The sequence below is a fragment of the Podarcis erhardii genome (genome assembly GCF_964252035.2).
Source record: "Podarcis erhardii genome assembly, chromosome: 7".
NCBI classification, from domain to species: Eukaryota; Metazoa; Chordata; class Lepidosauria; order Squamata; family Lacertidae; genus Podarcis; species Podarcis erhardii.
Genome location: NC_138511.1, coordinates 72200967 through 72216594, shown reverse-complemented (window position 1 = coordinate 72216594; position 15628 = coordinate 72200967).

Genomic DNA, 15628 nt, shown 5'->3' with positions numbered 1-15628 from the left:
AGAGCTGCTTTGTGTGAATGAACAGGAGTGGACCTTGCTATACGGTCGTGTAGTCACGGTGTTTTGTGGATCCTGAGATCAGGTTGTGTGACTCCAACATTTCCAAGTACAAAGCTGCCCTTGGCTCAACCCACCACATCAGGGTCTGTGGGGTGCTTGTATTTTAAAAATAAACAATTACACTGTAAGGAGCAACTGGCTGCAGGCAGGGGGTTCCTTCCAGCAGCACCTCAGTTTCGGCAAACATGACAGTGCATTCAGCAGGCAGGTGAGTCATGCAGACCTCTGAACCAAGCACAGTTGCAGTGTATCAGCAATGCCCTGTGCTTTGCAACTGTGCCCTCATTTCCAGACCTGCGCAGGAGAGCTGATTCACGTGATCTGGCGCAAGTTCGCGCAGGGTGAGGCTGCACACCAGGTCTGTGGTGTTCAGGTCTCATCGAAACACTAGCTCCACAGAAAGGGCCGGTGCGGGGGGTGGCACTGTGCCAGGAAGTTCTGCATAAAGGTTGGGCCAAACCAAACATCTCAATGAAAAAGGAAAAAATAAAAATTGTGTCTTTCCCCCCCCCCTCCTCGTATTTATAACTGTACAGATTCAAGGGGGGCTTAGGGTTTTCAACAGGCTGTTTATCTCTCACCACACATATATTGTACGCAATGTAACCTTCTTGATTGTGCTATTCTAGTTTTTGTGTATGTGGCAATGTAAAGAACTGTGTATAGTGCATTGTACAGCATATTTTCATGAATAAAATTGTTTTAAATATGAGTAAAAGGGGCGTGTGTTGTGTTAATGGGGGTCACAGGAGCCATAAAAACCCACAGAAGACGGAAATGTGGGCATTTCTAAAAAGAGAAAAATACAGGTGAGGTTTAGGCTTGGATCTAGATTGGGTGTGTGGAGCAGGGCTCAAAAGTTGTGACCTGGGGGTAGGGATGATTTAGGAAAAATCATAAGGGCCAGATATTATAATAATAATAATAATAATAATAATAATAATAATAATAATAATAATAATAATAATTTATTATTTGTACCCCGCCCATCTGGCTGGGTTTCCCCAGCCACTCTGGGCAGCTTCCATAGAAACCAAAAAAACTAAAATATCATACATTAAAAACTTCCCTGAACAGGGCTGCCTTAAGATGTCTTCTGAATGTCAGGTAGTTATTTATTGCTTTGACATCTGGTGGGAGGGCGTTCCACAGGGCGGGCGCCACTACCGAGCAGGCCCTCTGCCTGGTTCCCTGCAGCTTTGCTTCTCGCAATGAGGGAACCACCAGAAGGCCCTCGGCGCTGGACCTCAGCGTCCGGGCAGAACGATGGGGGTGGAGACGCTCCTTCAGGTATACTGGACCGAGGCCGTTTAGGGCTTTAAAGGTCAGCACCAGCACTTTGAATTGTGCTCAGAAACGTACTGGGAGCCAATGTAGGTCTTTCAAGACCGGCGTTATGTGGTCTCGGCGGCCTCCCCCAGTCACCAGTTTAGCTGCTGCATTCTGGATTAGTTGTAGTTTCCGAGTCACCTTCAAAGGTAGCCCCACATAGAGCGCATTGCAGTAGTCCAAGCGGGAGATAACTAGAGCATGCACCACTCTGGAGAGACAGTCAGTGGGCAGGTAGGGTCTCAGCCTGCGTACCAGGTGGAGTTGGTAGACAGCTGCCCTGGATACAGAATTGACCTGCGCCTCCATGGACAGCTGGAAGTCCAAAATGACTCCCAGGCTGCGCACCTGGTCCTTCAGGGGCACAGTTACCCTATTCAGGACCAGGGAGTCCTCCACACCAGCCCACCCCCTGTCCCCCAAAAACAGTACTTCTGTCTTGTCAGGATTCAACTTCAATGCATTAGCCGCCATCCAGATAAAGAGGCTTGCAGACCCTCCAAATGTCCCTATTTTCCAGGGATGTCCTTGATTTATAGAAGCCATCCCAGTTTCTGAATGTCCCACTTTTCCTTAGGATGTCCCTATTTTCATTGGAGAAATGTTGGAGTGTATGGAGTTAACTGGCCCCCGAGCCGTCTGAAGGCCATCTTGTAAAGGGAATGTTTTATTGTGTCTTTATATACAGTCATACCTTGGCTTTCAAACAGAATGTGTTCCGGAAGTCCGTTCGACTTCTGAAATGTTCAGAAACCAAGGTGTGGCTTCCGATTGGCTGCAGGCTTCCGGGTTTGCGGCATTCGAGTTCCAAGTTGTTCATGAACTAAGCTGTTCAAAAACTGAGGTATGACTGTATGTTGGAAGCCGCTCAGAGTGGCTGGGGCAACCCAGCAAGATGTGTGGGGTATAAATAGTAAAATTATGATTATGGAATGGGTCGTCCCAATTTTCATCAGAGAAATGTTTGACAGTATGGGCTTGGAGAACTGCATTTGGCCCCCGGGCAATGGCGGCTGGTCCCTACCAACCCATCTAAGGCCTAAAGTCCCCCACTCTTGCACATAATGAAGTTGCTGTTACTACATTTTGCTCCGATAAGTACATCTGCTCTTTCACCGCAATGTTCTCTCAGCCCAATATATTTTTGCACAAGAGATGTTTGCAGCTGGCCTGCAGGGGCTTCCTCAATGGTGAGCTCAGCGGCGTAGCGTGGGTTGTCAGCACCCGGGGCAAGGCAAGTAATTTGCGCCCCCTAACCCAGGGCAAGGCAAGTAATTTGCGCCCCCTAACCCCTAACCTGCCGCCGCTGCCAGCTTCTTCTTGCTGCTGCCTGGGCTGCTGCCATGGGGCTCTGCTACAGCCTGCGCCCGAGGGTCTTCGGCAACTCCGGAGGCAGCGAGCGCGCCCCCCAGATGTTGCGCCCGGTGCGGCCGGCCCCCCTGCACCCCCACGCTACGCCACTGGGTGAGCTGGGATCCCTCCTCCTGCCCACTTCCCTGATCAGTTGGCAACTTTAGCAACCTCAGCTCCTCACCTTCTGGTAGAAGAAAACCCAGGCGTTATCTAATAAGCAAATACTCTAGAAAACTGATTTCAAGGTGTGAGTACAGAATAGGCACGACACAGTCTTATCCAGCCACAGTGTTGCGGCTCATTTTGAGCATTTAAGTTAAAAAGAAGGAGGAAAAGTAAGAAACAGAACCAGAGCAAATGACTCATTGTAGATCTGGATGTCTGTACCTGAAAATTCAGTAGGAGAGTAGTAATGAAAACAGGGAAACAAAAATAGACAATAAAGTTCTATATATAGGCAAATGAATGCAGCAAAGGCAAAAGCTAACAGTGATCAGTTTACAGATTAAGGGAAATGAAAAATGAAAGCAAAGGGAGAACAGGCAAAAGTGCATATGCAAAGCACAGCAAGATTATTATTATTTTTTTAAAACCACACAAACGTTGCAAAAGGAACAAAGGTATTGCAGACGAAGGGGAAAACACACACACCATGAAAATAAACTCTAAATATATAGAGAACATCCGCCTCAACATTTCCATTGATGGGATACAGGCTGAGGGGTTAGTGTGCATCTATGCGCACATGCGCAGGTGGGGTGATGCTCTTTCTACTCTTTCTACTCTTTTTCTACTCTACTCTTTCTACTCTTTCTTTCTACTCTTTCTACTTCTTTCTCTTTCTGGGGTGATGCTCTTTCTACACTTTCAAGTTTCCATTTCCCCCTCTGCTTCCCCTAGGCAGTTTTTTTTAAAGATAGGAGGGCATAATGTAAATGCTTCTTACACTGCTTATTTTTGTGGGATGTCCCCTGTGGGGAAGAGAGCTTAGCCCAGAAGATAAAACCCCTTTGGCTCTGCCTCGTACTGTAGAAGAGGCATGTTTGTGTGGACGTGTCTTTTTTGCTCCTAAGGCACAATCAAGAAGCTCAGCTCATGAGAATGAGAGAGGACACATCTGCACCATATATTTAAAGCACTCTTGTACCACTTTTAACAGCCAAGGAGAATCCTGGAAACTGTGGTGTGTTAAGGGTGCTGGGAAATGTAGGTATGTGAGGTCAGCACCCCTAAACAACCACAGTTCTGAGGATTCTCCAGGAATGTTTAAGTTGTGTGAGAGTGTTTAAAACGTAGGGGAGGGAAGGACAATGGGTCCTGCCTTGAGCTTATTGGAGGAAGGACAGGAGAAAAATATTATATTCTCTCTCTCTCTCTCTCTCTCTCTCTCTCTCTCTCTCTCTCTCCCCCAACACACACACACACACACACACACAAGTTCCAGGCCTGACTGAATGACAGAGGGGATGGATTTGACAGCATTTCAAGCAACACCTTCCAGGAACCTCATGGGGAGGGAGTTCAGAAGGCTTGGAGGCCAACTTTTGCTGTGTCCTGAGCCTTGAAACTGCTTGAAAAAGCTCTTGGCCAAAGAGGGGGCGGAGGCCGAGTTGCAGGGCCTGTTGTGTTGACTCGGAAGACCTTAACGGGGCATGTTTCTGTCATAAAATCTTCCATTTGCAGGAATCTTGGAAGCCTTTGAAAGCGTTTTCCCTCAATGTTATTAATTAAGGCAAAAGAATCCCCATATGGAAAGAGAAACAGTCAAGTTATATTTTTGCTAAATACGCAGCACCATATGGTAACATACAGAAAATTGGCCACATCGGCGGCTCTGGCTATATTTTACCATATGGTCCTGTGCGCTTTATAATTTCTTTGTTGTTTTTTTCCTTCTCCCCAAAGAGGGCATTGTCTTATGGGGTTGGAAATGAACAGCTTGCCCCAGGGGAGGAGAGGGAAGTGGCAGGGCCCGGCTCGTGCTTCAAAACGAGGCTGGGAAGGGATCCAATCTCTGCTTCTCCGAGGGATTGGCAGCGCTTGGGTGGAAACGCCAGGCGTGGGGGCCCTTTCTTTGACAGTGCAGAGACACGAGTGCCATGGGGCACCCAGCTAGAGGGGTGTAAAAAGGACTCCCTCTTTTAAACAGGAGGTGCCGGGCAAGACATTTTGCCGCCTGAGGCAAAGGACAAAACGGCGTGCGCGCGCGCGCGCACACACACACACTTATTCCACATAGAGTGGCAAATCCCGCTTCAGCCCTACCAATGAGGCACTGCCCTGCTCCTGTTGGAGATCAACAGGGTGGTTACAAAGGTGGAGGTCAAGGTGAGTGGTACACAGCTCTCTTCTCCAACAGGGGAATCAGGAGAAATTGCTGAGGGGCGCCACCACCTCTTAGCAAACGCCACCTGAGGCAGTCGCCTCACTCTGCCTAATGGTAGGACCGGCTCTCAACCTGGCAGGGAAAACGTGCTTTCTGGGAACAGGCCCTACCTCAGCTTAATGTGGATTGTCAACCCCTTGTGCCCCATTTAATCCACCCTTGCCCATAGAACAACATCAACTGCATAGGGAGTCTCCAAATGTAGGGGGAATTAAAGGAGGCACAAGGAGTTCATAATCCAAATTAAGTCAAGGTATGAACAGGCTCACAGATACTCACAGAGCAAAGAGGGCAAGCGTTTACATGAGCCTCTCAGATCCCATACATTAAAAACAACAACTACCACACCACTTTAATCAGTCGTGGCTCCCTACCCTGAATCCTGGAAACTATAACTTTTTCAGGGTGCTGGGAATGGCCAGGGGATTCCCTTCACAGAGCAACAGTGGTTTAACAGTCAATCCTTCTTCCCAGGGAACTCTGGGAATTGTAGCTCGGTGAGGGGAATAAGGGTCTCGTAACAACCCACAGTGACGCAGGTGGCGCTGTGGGTTAAACCACAGAGCCTAGGGCATGCCGATCAGAAGGTCGGTGGTTCGAATCCCCGTGACAGGGTGAGCTCCTGTTGCTCGGTTCCAGTTCCTGCCAACCTAGCAGTTTGAAAGCATGTCAAAGTGCAAGTAGATAAATAGGTACCGCTCTGCCGGGAAGGCAAACGGCGTTTCCGTGTGCTGTTCTGGTTCACCAGAAGCAGCTTTGTTATGCTGGCCACATGACCCAGAAGCAGTACGCCAGCTCCCTCGGCCAATAAAGCGAGATGAGCGCCGCAACCCCAGAGTCGTCCGTGACTGGACCTAATGAACAGGGGTCCCTTTACCTTTAACAACCCACAGCAGTCTTAACAAATTACAGTTCCTGGGATTTTTTTAATTTTAAATTTTAGGTAGCCCTGACTGCTTAAAGCGATATGATGCTGAGAGACTGCACCTGCTGACTCCCAAGAAGAGCATCAGAGCAAGGGGTGCCTCCCTTCAACTAGAAAACTTTATGACCAAGAACTAGGCCTGGCTTTGCTTTTTATTTCCTTCTTCCCAATACTTTTTTTTTCCGCATCATGCATTGCAGGGGGTTGGACTAGATGTCCCTCGTGGTCCCTTCCAACACTACCATTCCATGTATTTTAGATGGCACGCCTGAGGCCAGAGACTTATTACTAGTTGTAGGAAGCTACTCTGGGAGTCTTTTTCATCTGAAGAGCAGGGGGCTTAAGTTATGATGCTGGGCCCATTATAACAGTGCAGGCCCTGGAACTTGTGTTTCAGTAGTATTATTCTTGTTACTCTTGTTATTATTAATAATAGTCTGTCTTTCAAGAAATATGAAGGCGGTTCACAAACAATTAGAAGCCAACAGCAAAACAACAACAATAACAAGAAGACCAGTGATAAATAAATAGCTACCTGTAACCAACTAAACTACATACTAAAACAGCCACAGTAAAACATCCATCATTGAAATGTAAAATAAACCAATTAAAACTATGGGGAGGGGACATCTCTAAAAATGCAAGAGTATCCCTACCGCTGGATCAGAACAACTAACCATTTATTTGTTCATAAATAATATTTATATACTGCTAGCTCATATAGAAAACGTCTAAGTGTTGTGCAGAAAATAAGAAATCACGATAAATGTGAGAAAAATTGGTAAGCTGAAAATGTTGTAAGGGACAGGCCAGTGCTTCAGCAGATCTCAGTAATCAAGCTGAGATATATACAGTTCAGCTAGTGCTTAGGGTATTTGGGAGCCAAGTTGTTAAGATGAAATACAGAGACTTTGAACCAAGCCCGGTAGCCTGTGGGCAGCCAGTGTAGAGGCTTCCATAACTGTGTTCCATGCTGTCAGCCATTGGCCAGTGTGGTGTAGTGGTTAGAGTGTTGGACTAGAACCTGGGAGACCAGGGTTCAAATCCCCACTTGGCCATGAAGCTCACTGAGTGACCTTGGGCCACGCACGACCACTCAGCCTAGCCTACCTCACGGGGTCATAGTGGGAATTAATTGAGGAGGGGGCGAACCATGGATGCCAGCCCTGAGGTCCTTGGAGGAAAAAGCAAGGTATAAATGCAATAAGTTAGGGAATTTGCCTTCTGTCCACTGCATCTGGTCTAGTGTTCTGTCTTCACAGTGGCTCACCAGATGCTCACAAGCAGGACATGAGTGAAATGGCTTCTTCTTCCTCTTCCTCCTCCTCCTGAGTAGATGAGTCAGGCAGCTTATGTCCCACCCTGTACTAATTGTCAGACTTTTTAGCAAATTCTAAAACCCTCCAGCAACTTCTCCTTCTGATTATTTTGCCAATGATCTCCTGTTCTGAAATGGTATCTGTCCCCCCCCTCGCCCCCCCCTCAATTTTCAGCAGCTGAAATCTCAATTCCAGATGGCGGAACATGTTAAAAATAACAAATCTCCAAGAGCCACAAAACCTGCTGAAATTAACGAACCTCCTTGTGTTAAGCACTGAACAGTTTCCAGATAAAGAAGGGCAAATTCTCAAGTCACTTTCCCCACCCGCATTGCCTCTCTCCACCTTCACGGAAAAGACACAGCAGAAGAACATATGAAAAGGCAGGCTGCATTAGGAAATGGTCCATCTAGTCCGCCATCTTGTTTTCACAATGGATGACCAGGTGCCTCTGGAAGGCCAGCAAGCAGGATTCAAGCACAAGAACACTTTCCTGTGGTTTCCAGCAATTCAGAAGCACAACTGACTCCGAGCATAGCCATCATGACTAGAAGCCATCAATGTCCCTCTCCTCCATAAATCTGTCCAATCCAGTGTTAGAAACGGAGATATGTAAGCTAGGATCTAAATGGCACCTTAAGCCTAGGTTATGGGCGCAACAACAGAATGTCTAGGCACGCTGTTTTATAACAAGAATGCAAAGCTGAAAATGAAGGAACTGCAGCTCAGATATTATGTTCATTTTTCACATGGTCTAGTCCTTCCCCTGACCACCCCCCTAATATTCTCAAAGAGGTATCTTCTCCAGTCTTCAGTGAGTAGCTGGAAGTGGGAAGGCAGAAAAAGGTCCTCCTTTCCTTCCACTCTGCATTTTTAATCTGAAATATTAGGCGCAGTATTGCGCCCAGAGCTCAGAAACTGCTCACGCTAATGAAATTCCCTGTCGCAAAATGCACCTAGAACAATGGGAGTTTCGAACACTGGTCCAATCCTCTTTTAAAGCCATCCAAGTTGGTGTTCTAGTATTGTGAGAGAGGGTGAACAACTCTTCTCGGCCCCCTTTCTCCATGGCAGGTATGATTTCACAAACTTCCATCCCATCACCTCTGACTCCCCCTTTCTCTCATCTCTGAAGTCACAAATGCTGCCACCTTTCCTCATAAAGGGAGTTACTAGATCCCAGCCTGGCTGTTTTTCAACATGGCATCTGGGCCCCGACCCATAAAATGGCTTTGGATGTGCCCCCACTTGCGCCTTGTGCCTCTTGCTACTTTGATCAGCAGGTGCCCTTGGGGACCCCATGAATGGTATGGATGCATCTAAGGATGGTCAAATTCCCCCCCACTTTCTCCCCATTTTAAGTCCAGTTCTCCACATTTCCACATCAGTTTGCTTCTTCTTCTTTTTAAAAGAGATCATAAGAAAGTTCATCCATGTTTACATTTGTCAGCAGGTTCAGAGGACGACGACCAGGATGGTGGCAGAGTGGTGCCTGGTGGAAGGCAGGAGGCCAACAGTAGGGGGAGCCAGAGCCAATGACAGGCAGAGCAAACTAATTCCCCTTTTGCGGCCACCCCCCCATCCTACAGAGTTCTACAAAGGCAGGCCTCTGAATGCCACTTGCTGGGATCCACAGGTGGGAAAAGTGCTGAAGCGTTCAGGTTCTGCTCAGTGGCTTCCTTCCAATGTGGATGGCCTCTGTGAGGTGGAATACTGGACTAGACAGCTATTGTGTTCTTAAGGGACAGTATCTTGTTGAAGATGGCCATCTGTCATGGATGTTCAGGAAGGCAGGAGAGGATATATTGTTTATTAATATCCTTCCTAACTTGCACTAGCAAGTTCCTTTACTTAGCAGAGTTTCACATTCCCCTTTTAAATGCACAGTGGATAGCTGGTTGCAGGCTTGTGTAAGCCTTTTACTATTAAGTTTCTGGTAAGTTCCCTTATACCCTTCTTAAAAGAATAAACACACCACAATCTTGTATAAAGTATAGAAAAGAAGTTTACTCACATTCAGTTCACAGTTGGATCCCTGAAGGCAGACTTAGTTACGAAGTATATACATGTGGAGTATCCCTTATGGGGATAATCTCAGTGTCCTCTGTTGGCTGAGAGCCAACAGAGCATCTCTAGCTAGAAAGCTGCTCCAACAACAGAGGAAGTCAAAGAGAGTGTGTGTGCAGCGTGCCATGTCCTTTTGTTACCTGGACAGGTAAGGTCACACCCACCTCTAGTCACATGCAAAGGAAGTATGTCCCAGCCTAGGAGGAAACAGGAAGTTCTGACTGGCTGGAGCAAACATCCCCTTGCATGTCCACTCTAGGAAAACAAAGAATGTTGTACTTGACTGCTACTTATGCATCAGATTCCACAGCTTGAGTTGAGTTTCCTGCATTTCAGAGGCTTGGACTAGAGGACCCTCAGGTCCCTTCCAACTCTAGGATTCCATGAAGCACATAGGAAGTTGCTTTATACTGAGTTGGACCCATTGGCCCATCTAGCTCCGTCTATGTTGATTGGCAACAGCTCTCCAGGATTTCAGGAAGGGGACATTCCCATCCCTATCTGGAGATGCTGGGGATTGAACCTGTGGCCTCCTGCATTCAGGGCAGAGGCTTTCCTGCTGAGCCACAATCCTTCCCCTGCTGAAGTGCACACAACTCGCAGGTCTTTGTTCCCCTGGGTCCACTGTTCCCCTGGGCCTGAGACAACCCGCCTCGTCCCTGCCCAGGTAGCAGAGGCACTGCTGATCTTCTGCCTCCACCTGCCCTTTGCTTCTTCCAGAGAGAGGCAAGGCACCCCTGAGCTGAAGAGTTGTCATTAAAGCTGGAGAGCCATGGAAGCAAGAGGCACCACTTAGAAGTCGCTGGCAGCCTTGAGTTATGAGACTTTGCTTTATTCGCAGGGCAGGGGGAAATGCTTATCTCCCTAACAGTCCATTATGTTTCATTTGGAGATTCGGTGCAATCAAGGCTTTGGCAATGGGGAATGCATCTCTCTCTCTCTCTCTCTCTCTCTCTCTCTCTCTCTCTCTCTCCCCCCCCCTTCCTCTCCTTATCCAAGTTTATCTCCCTATTTCATTACTGCAAGTTGAACTTGCCTGGGTACATCAGCCATGATGAAGTGGATTGCTCGAGTTCTCTGCTGTCCTAGCAGAAAAGAAAAAAGTGGCTGGGGGGGGGGAGAAAGGAGAAAGAGGCAGCTGGAGGTTCCTGCTATTTTCAGAGACCTTGGCTGCATGATTTATTCATAAAAAGGCCATTATTTATGCCAAAGAAAGAAGACAGAATGGGTTAGCTTTTTAAGTGCTTATAATGCATTATATGGTACCGTCGTCTGCCAGACATCATTTATAATTGTAGAATCCCTTCACCTCCTTTTCTCTCCCCCCCCCCACAACCCGCCAACTCCTGATTTCTTTTTCTTTTTTTTCTGGTGTGCTTCTCCTTCATATCAGCATGGAAGGTGATAGCAAACTCAGTTAATTAGCAGAAGTTGACAGATGTAGCAAGGAGAGGTAAGGTGAAATATCATTGAAGGAGCTGCTGCTCAGGCACCTAAGTGTGGAGAAAGACTTCTTTCTGCCCGCCTTGATCTCTCCGGTGCACTGAACTGAAGAAGAAGGAGGAGGAGGAGGAGGAGGGGTGACGGGGGAAGGCTCAGGAAGGCATTAGCATCATTTGACACACGTCTCCATCCAGAGCTGTGATGGAATTTCTGAATTCTAGCCTCTCCCTCCTCACCCGTCTCCAAGTGGTCTCCTAAGTTTTTCAGATAATGAGATCCAGTGGGGTGGAGTGGTTATAAGAGTTGGAGTGGGACCTCAAAGGCAGGGGTTCAGCTTCCTACTTGACCATTGGGATCACGGGGTGACCTTGGGGAAACCCACTGCATCTCAGCCTAACAGGGTTGTTGTGAGGGTGAAAAGAGGAAGGGGAAACCTGACTGCAGCTCATTGTACCTTATTGTCCCTTTCACCTTTGTGTGTGTGTGTGTGTGTGTGTGTGTGTGTGTGTGTGTACATACATATATATACACATACATACATACATACATGCATACATACACAGTGCTTTTTCTGGTGGTCCTCAGGGGTCTGCATACCCCTAAACATTTTGTGAATCTAACAGGAGAAGAAACTATATTTTTTTTTTTAAAAAAAATAGTTTCTTCTCTAGCACGGGGAACCATCAATTCCATTGCTACACCAATGGTGGCCTCATTTCCTGTCACGGGGTTCCTGTCAATGGTGATTTTCTTGAGTCAAAATGAGAGTACCCCTAAAAATTTTTAAAGAAAAAAGCACTACACACACACACACACACACACACACACACTTTAAACTGATTTTAATATTTTAAGTATTTTTATGTTACAGTGACCTGCCCTGGGACTGTATGATGACGGGTGGGCAAGAAATGCAATAACCAGCAATACAACAAAAAATAAATATCTTGCTTTAACTCTAGTTTAATTGCTTTTAAACTCTTGTCTTTTGTATGTTTTTAGCTGCTTGCATTTCAACTGTGCTTTAATTTATGGTAGCTGCCTTTGAGTCCCATTCTGGGACAAAGGTGAGATATAAAGAAGAAGAAGAAGAAGAAGAAGAAGAAGAAGAAGAAGAAGAAGAAGAAGAAGAAGAAGAAATAAGTAAGAACACAAGTGCTCTGCCTGATCAGATCATGGGGACTGTATCCAACCTGATGTCCAAAAACTTCAGTGATAGGACTTTTAAGGACCTGACTAACACATAAGTTCCTTCATTTTAATGGGTTGGTTGGTTGATCAATTTAATTTACATGCTGCTTTCCCACACTGAGCTGTGCCCAAAACAGCTTACAGCAAACTTCCAAAACGTCAAAATAGAGAACATTGGATATACAAATATACAAAATTTACGGAGTGTCAGTAAATTCAAAATAGCAAAAATCGAAAATCTAATTTAGCAAACAGAGAGAAAATTCAAGATGGCAAAAAAGAATCTCAATCTAGGCTTATGTACATAAATACCAAAGCAAAACCAAAAGTTAACCAACAAAACTGCTACACTCCAACGATCCTGGCTTAAATACATTTCAGAGGAGAGAGGTAGGTGACATGCAGCTGGCTCCCATATCCTTACTCCAGAGGAGGCTGACAACACCTAATGGCGACAGAGAGAGAGCCATGATGGTAAGTCTCTTCCCCAGCTTCCTGGAAGTACCAAAAGCTGCGGCATTTTTGCTCTGAGTAGCAGAACTTCACCGGAGACCAATCTGTAGAGCCAATTCAGCATGCTATTCTAACTGTGGGGAATCAGATATTCCTGGAGAATTGCGAATACATCGTGAGGTTAATTGATTCCTGGCATCAAATGCACTGGTCTGATCCCCTTTTAAAAATCACCTACGCCAGTGGCTGCCACCCCATCATGTGACAGAGAGTTCTGAAAGTTAATTCTGCATTGTGTGAGAAGGTAAGTTTCTTTGGCCTGAATGTATTGCCAATCAGTTTCACTGGGTGACACTAAGACTCTAAGACAGAAGAAAAATTCTCAGAACTTTCTCAGAACTATTCATCATTTTGAACATCTCTGTCGCATTTCGCCACTATCCTTTTCTAAAAAATATATTTTATTTTATTCATTTTCACGTTTAACATTTGTCACCATACACAAATCACAATCATTTTACAAATAAGATTCTCAGAATTCCCAACTTTCCTCCACCCCTCCATGGTTTCCCCAGATATTCTTTTCAAACTGCATTGTATCATAATCTCCATATTTTCTTAATTTTTATCACAATTTAATCTCAATTTTTATCACAATTCTCGCTTCATTGCAAGAGTTTTAAAAATCCTGCCAACGTTTTCAATTGTTTGCAGTGTTCTTTCAAATGACTTAAATTTCCCCATTCTTTATTAAATTTATTGTCCTCTTGATCTCTGATCTTCCTGGTCATTTTTGCCAATTCTGCATAGTCCATCATCTTTATCAGCCATTCTCCTTTTGTAGGTAAATTGTCCTCCTTCCATCTTTGGGCAAGTAGCATCCGCGCAGCTGTTGTAGCCACTTTACTTATCCTTTACTCAGTTGACAAGCTCCATATACTTTAGCCCAGAAGCAGAGCAGATCTACTGGTCAGGAGAAGGATCAAAGCTTGGGGGCAGAGAGCATGGTTTGCATGACAAAGGTCCCCAGGTGGACCCTCAGCCTCTCTGGGGAAGTCTGGGAAAGACTCCTGCCTGAAGACCTGGAGAGCCACTGGTAGCCAGTGTAGATCAGGGAAGAGGAACCTAGAACAAATGAGAAATGAAGAGAAACTGAAATGGAGAGATTCGTCAACCCCTTTTCCAGAGCAGCAGTGCTTATCTAGCTGTTGGGTTTTTTTAAGTGCACCAAAAATGCTCCTACTCTTAGCAGAAATGTCCTGCCATTTTCACGAACATTTTGCTTTTTGCAATGTCTTCAATTGCCATCCTATGCTCATTTTCCTTGGAGTAAAAGGTAAAGGTAAAGCGACCCCTGACCATTAGGTCCAGTCGTGGCCGACTCTGGGGTTGCGGCGCTCATCTCTCTTTATTGGCCGAGGGAGCCAGTGTACGGCTTCCGGGTCATGTGGCCAGCATGACTAAGCCGCTTCTGGCGAACCAGAGCAGCGCATGGAAACGCCGTTTACCTTCCCGTCAGAGTGGTACCTATTTATCTACTTGCACTTTGAGGTGCTTTCGAACTGCTAGGTTGGCAGGAGCAGGGACCGAGTAACGGGAGCTCACCCCGTCACGGGGATTCGAACCGCTGACCTTCTGATTGGCAAGTCCTAGGCTCTGTGATTTAACCCACAGCGGCCACCCACGTTCCTCGGAGTAAGCCCCATCAAAAAGAATGGAACTTGCTTCTGAATAGAGATGGGAAAACCTGTCAAATTCACTTTCTCTCAGCTGCTCATTTCCCAATCTTAAGTTCAGTCCTCCACATTTCCTTTTTTTTTATATAAGATATTTATTGAAGTTTTCAAAAATAATACATTGTAAAACAAAAAGAAAAGAAACAACAAGAATACAAAAATACAAAAATAAAAACAACTAAAAAAACACACATAGAGTTTCCATTTACTTATTTTCTTTTAACTTATTTTCCAGACCTCCTCATACCTCCCTTTCTTATATTCCAATTCAGATTGTTTGTTCAACAAATCCTCACCATTAGTTTTTTTTTTTTACTTATTTCAAAACCTTATTTTCCATATCTCTTAAGCATTACAGCTGGAAACCACTTAATTTCTGTCCAACATCATACTAACATTCATTAATTTTACAATATTTCTGCAAATAGTCTTTAAACTTCTTCCAATCTTCTTCCGCCGACTCTTTTCCCTGGTCTCGGATTCTGCCGGTCATTTCTGCCAGTCCCATATAGTCGATCATCTTCATCTGCCATTCTTCCAGAGTGGGTAGATCTTGTGTCTTCCAATATTTTGCGATAAGTATTCTTGCTGCTGTTGTTGCATACATAAAAAAAGTTCTGTCTTTCTTTGACACCAATTGGCCAACCATGCCTAGGAGAAAGGCCTCTGGTTTCTTCAAGAAGGTATATTTAAATACCTTTTTCATTTCATTATAAATCATTTCCCAGAAAGCCTTAATCCTTGGGCAAGTCCACCAAAGGTGAAAGAATGTACCTTCAGTCTCTTTACATTTCCAACATTTATTATCGGGCAAATGATAAATTTTTGCAAGCTTGACTGGGGTCATGTACCACCTGTAAATCATTTTCATAATATTTTCTCTTAAGGCATTACATGCCGTAAATTTCAGACCAGTGGTCCATAACTGTTCCCAGTCAGCAAACATAATATTATGTCCAACGTCCTGTGCCCATTTAATCATAGCAGACTTCACCGTTTCATCCTGGGTATTCCATTTCAGCAGCAAGTTATACATCTTTGACAAAATCTTAGTTTTGGGTTCTAACAATTCTGTTTCTAATTTCAATTTTTCCACCTGGAATCCAATTTTCTTGTCCAATTTATATACATTTCCACATCCGTTTGCAATTTTTTAAAAATTAAGTCATTAAAATGCATTAGAACATTAGTGCAAATTTCTCCCAATATACACATCTTTGTATTTCTCCAATGTACACAGTTTTGCAAAGCAAGTTTCCCAAATATAATGCATTTTTGTACACATGCCTTTTTAGCCACACTTTAGCGTTTTTGTACACGACTTTGCTGGAGAGCCTAAATGCAAAATTCAGAGAAGTATGAATTT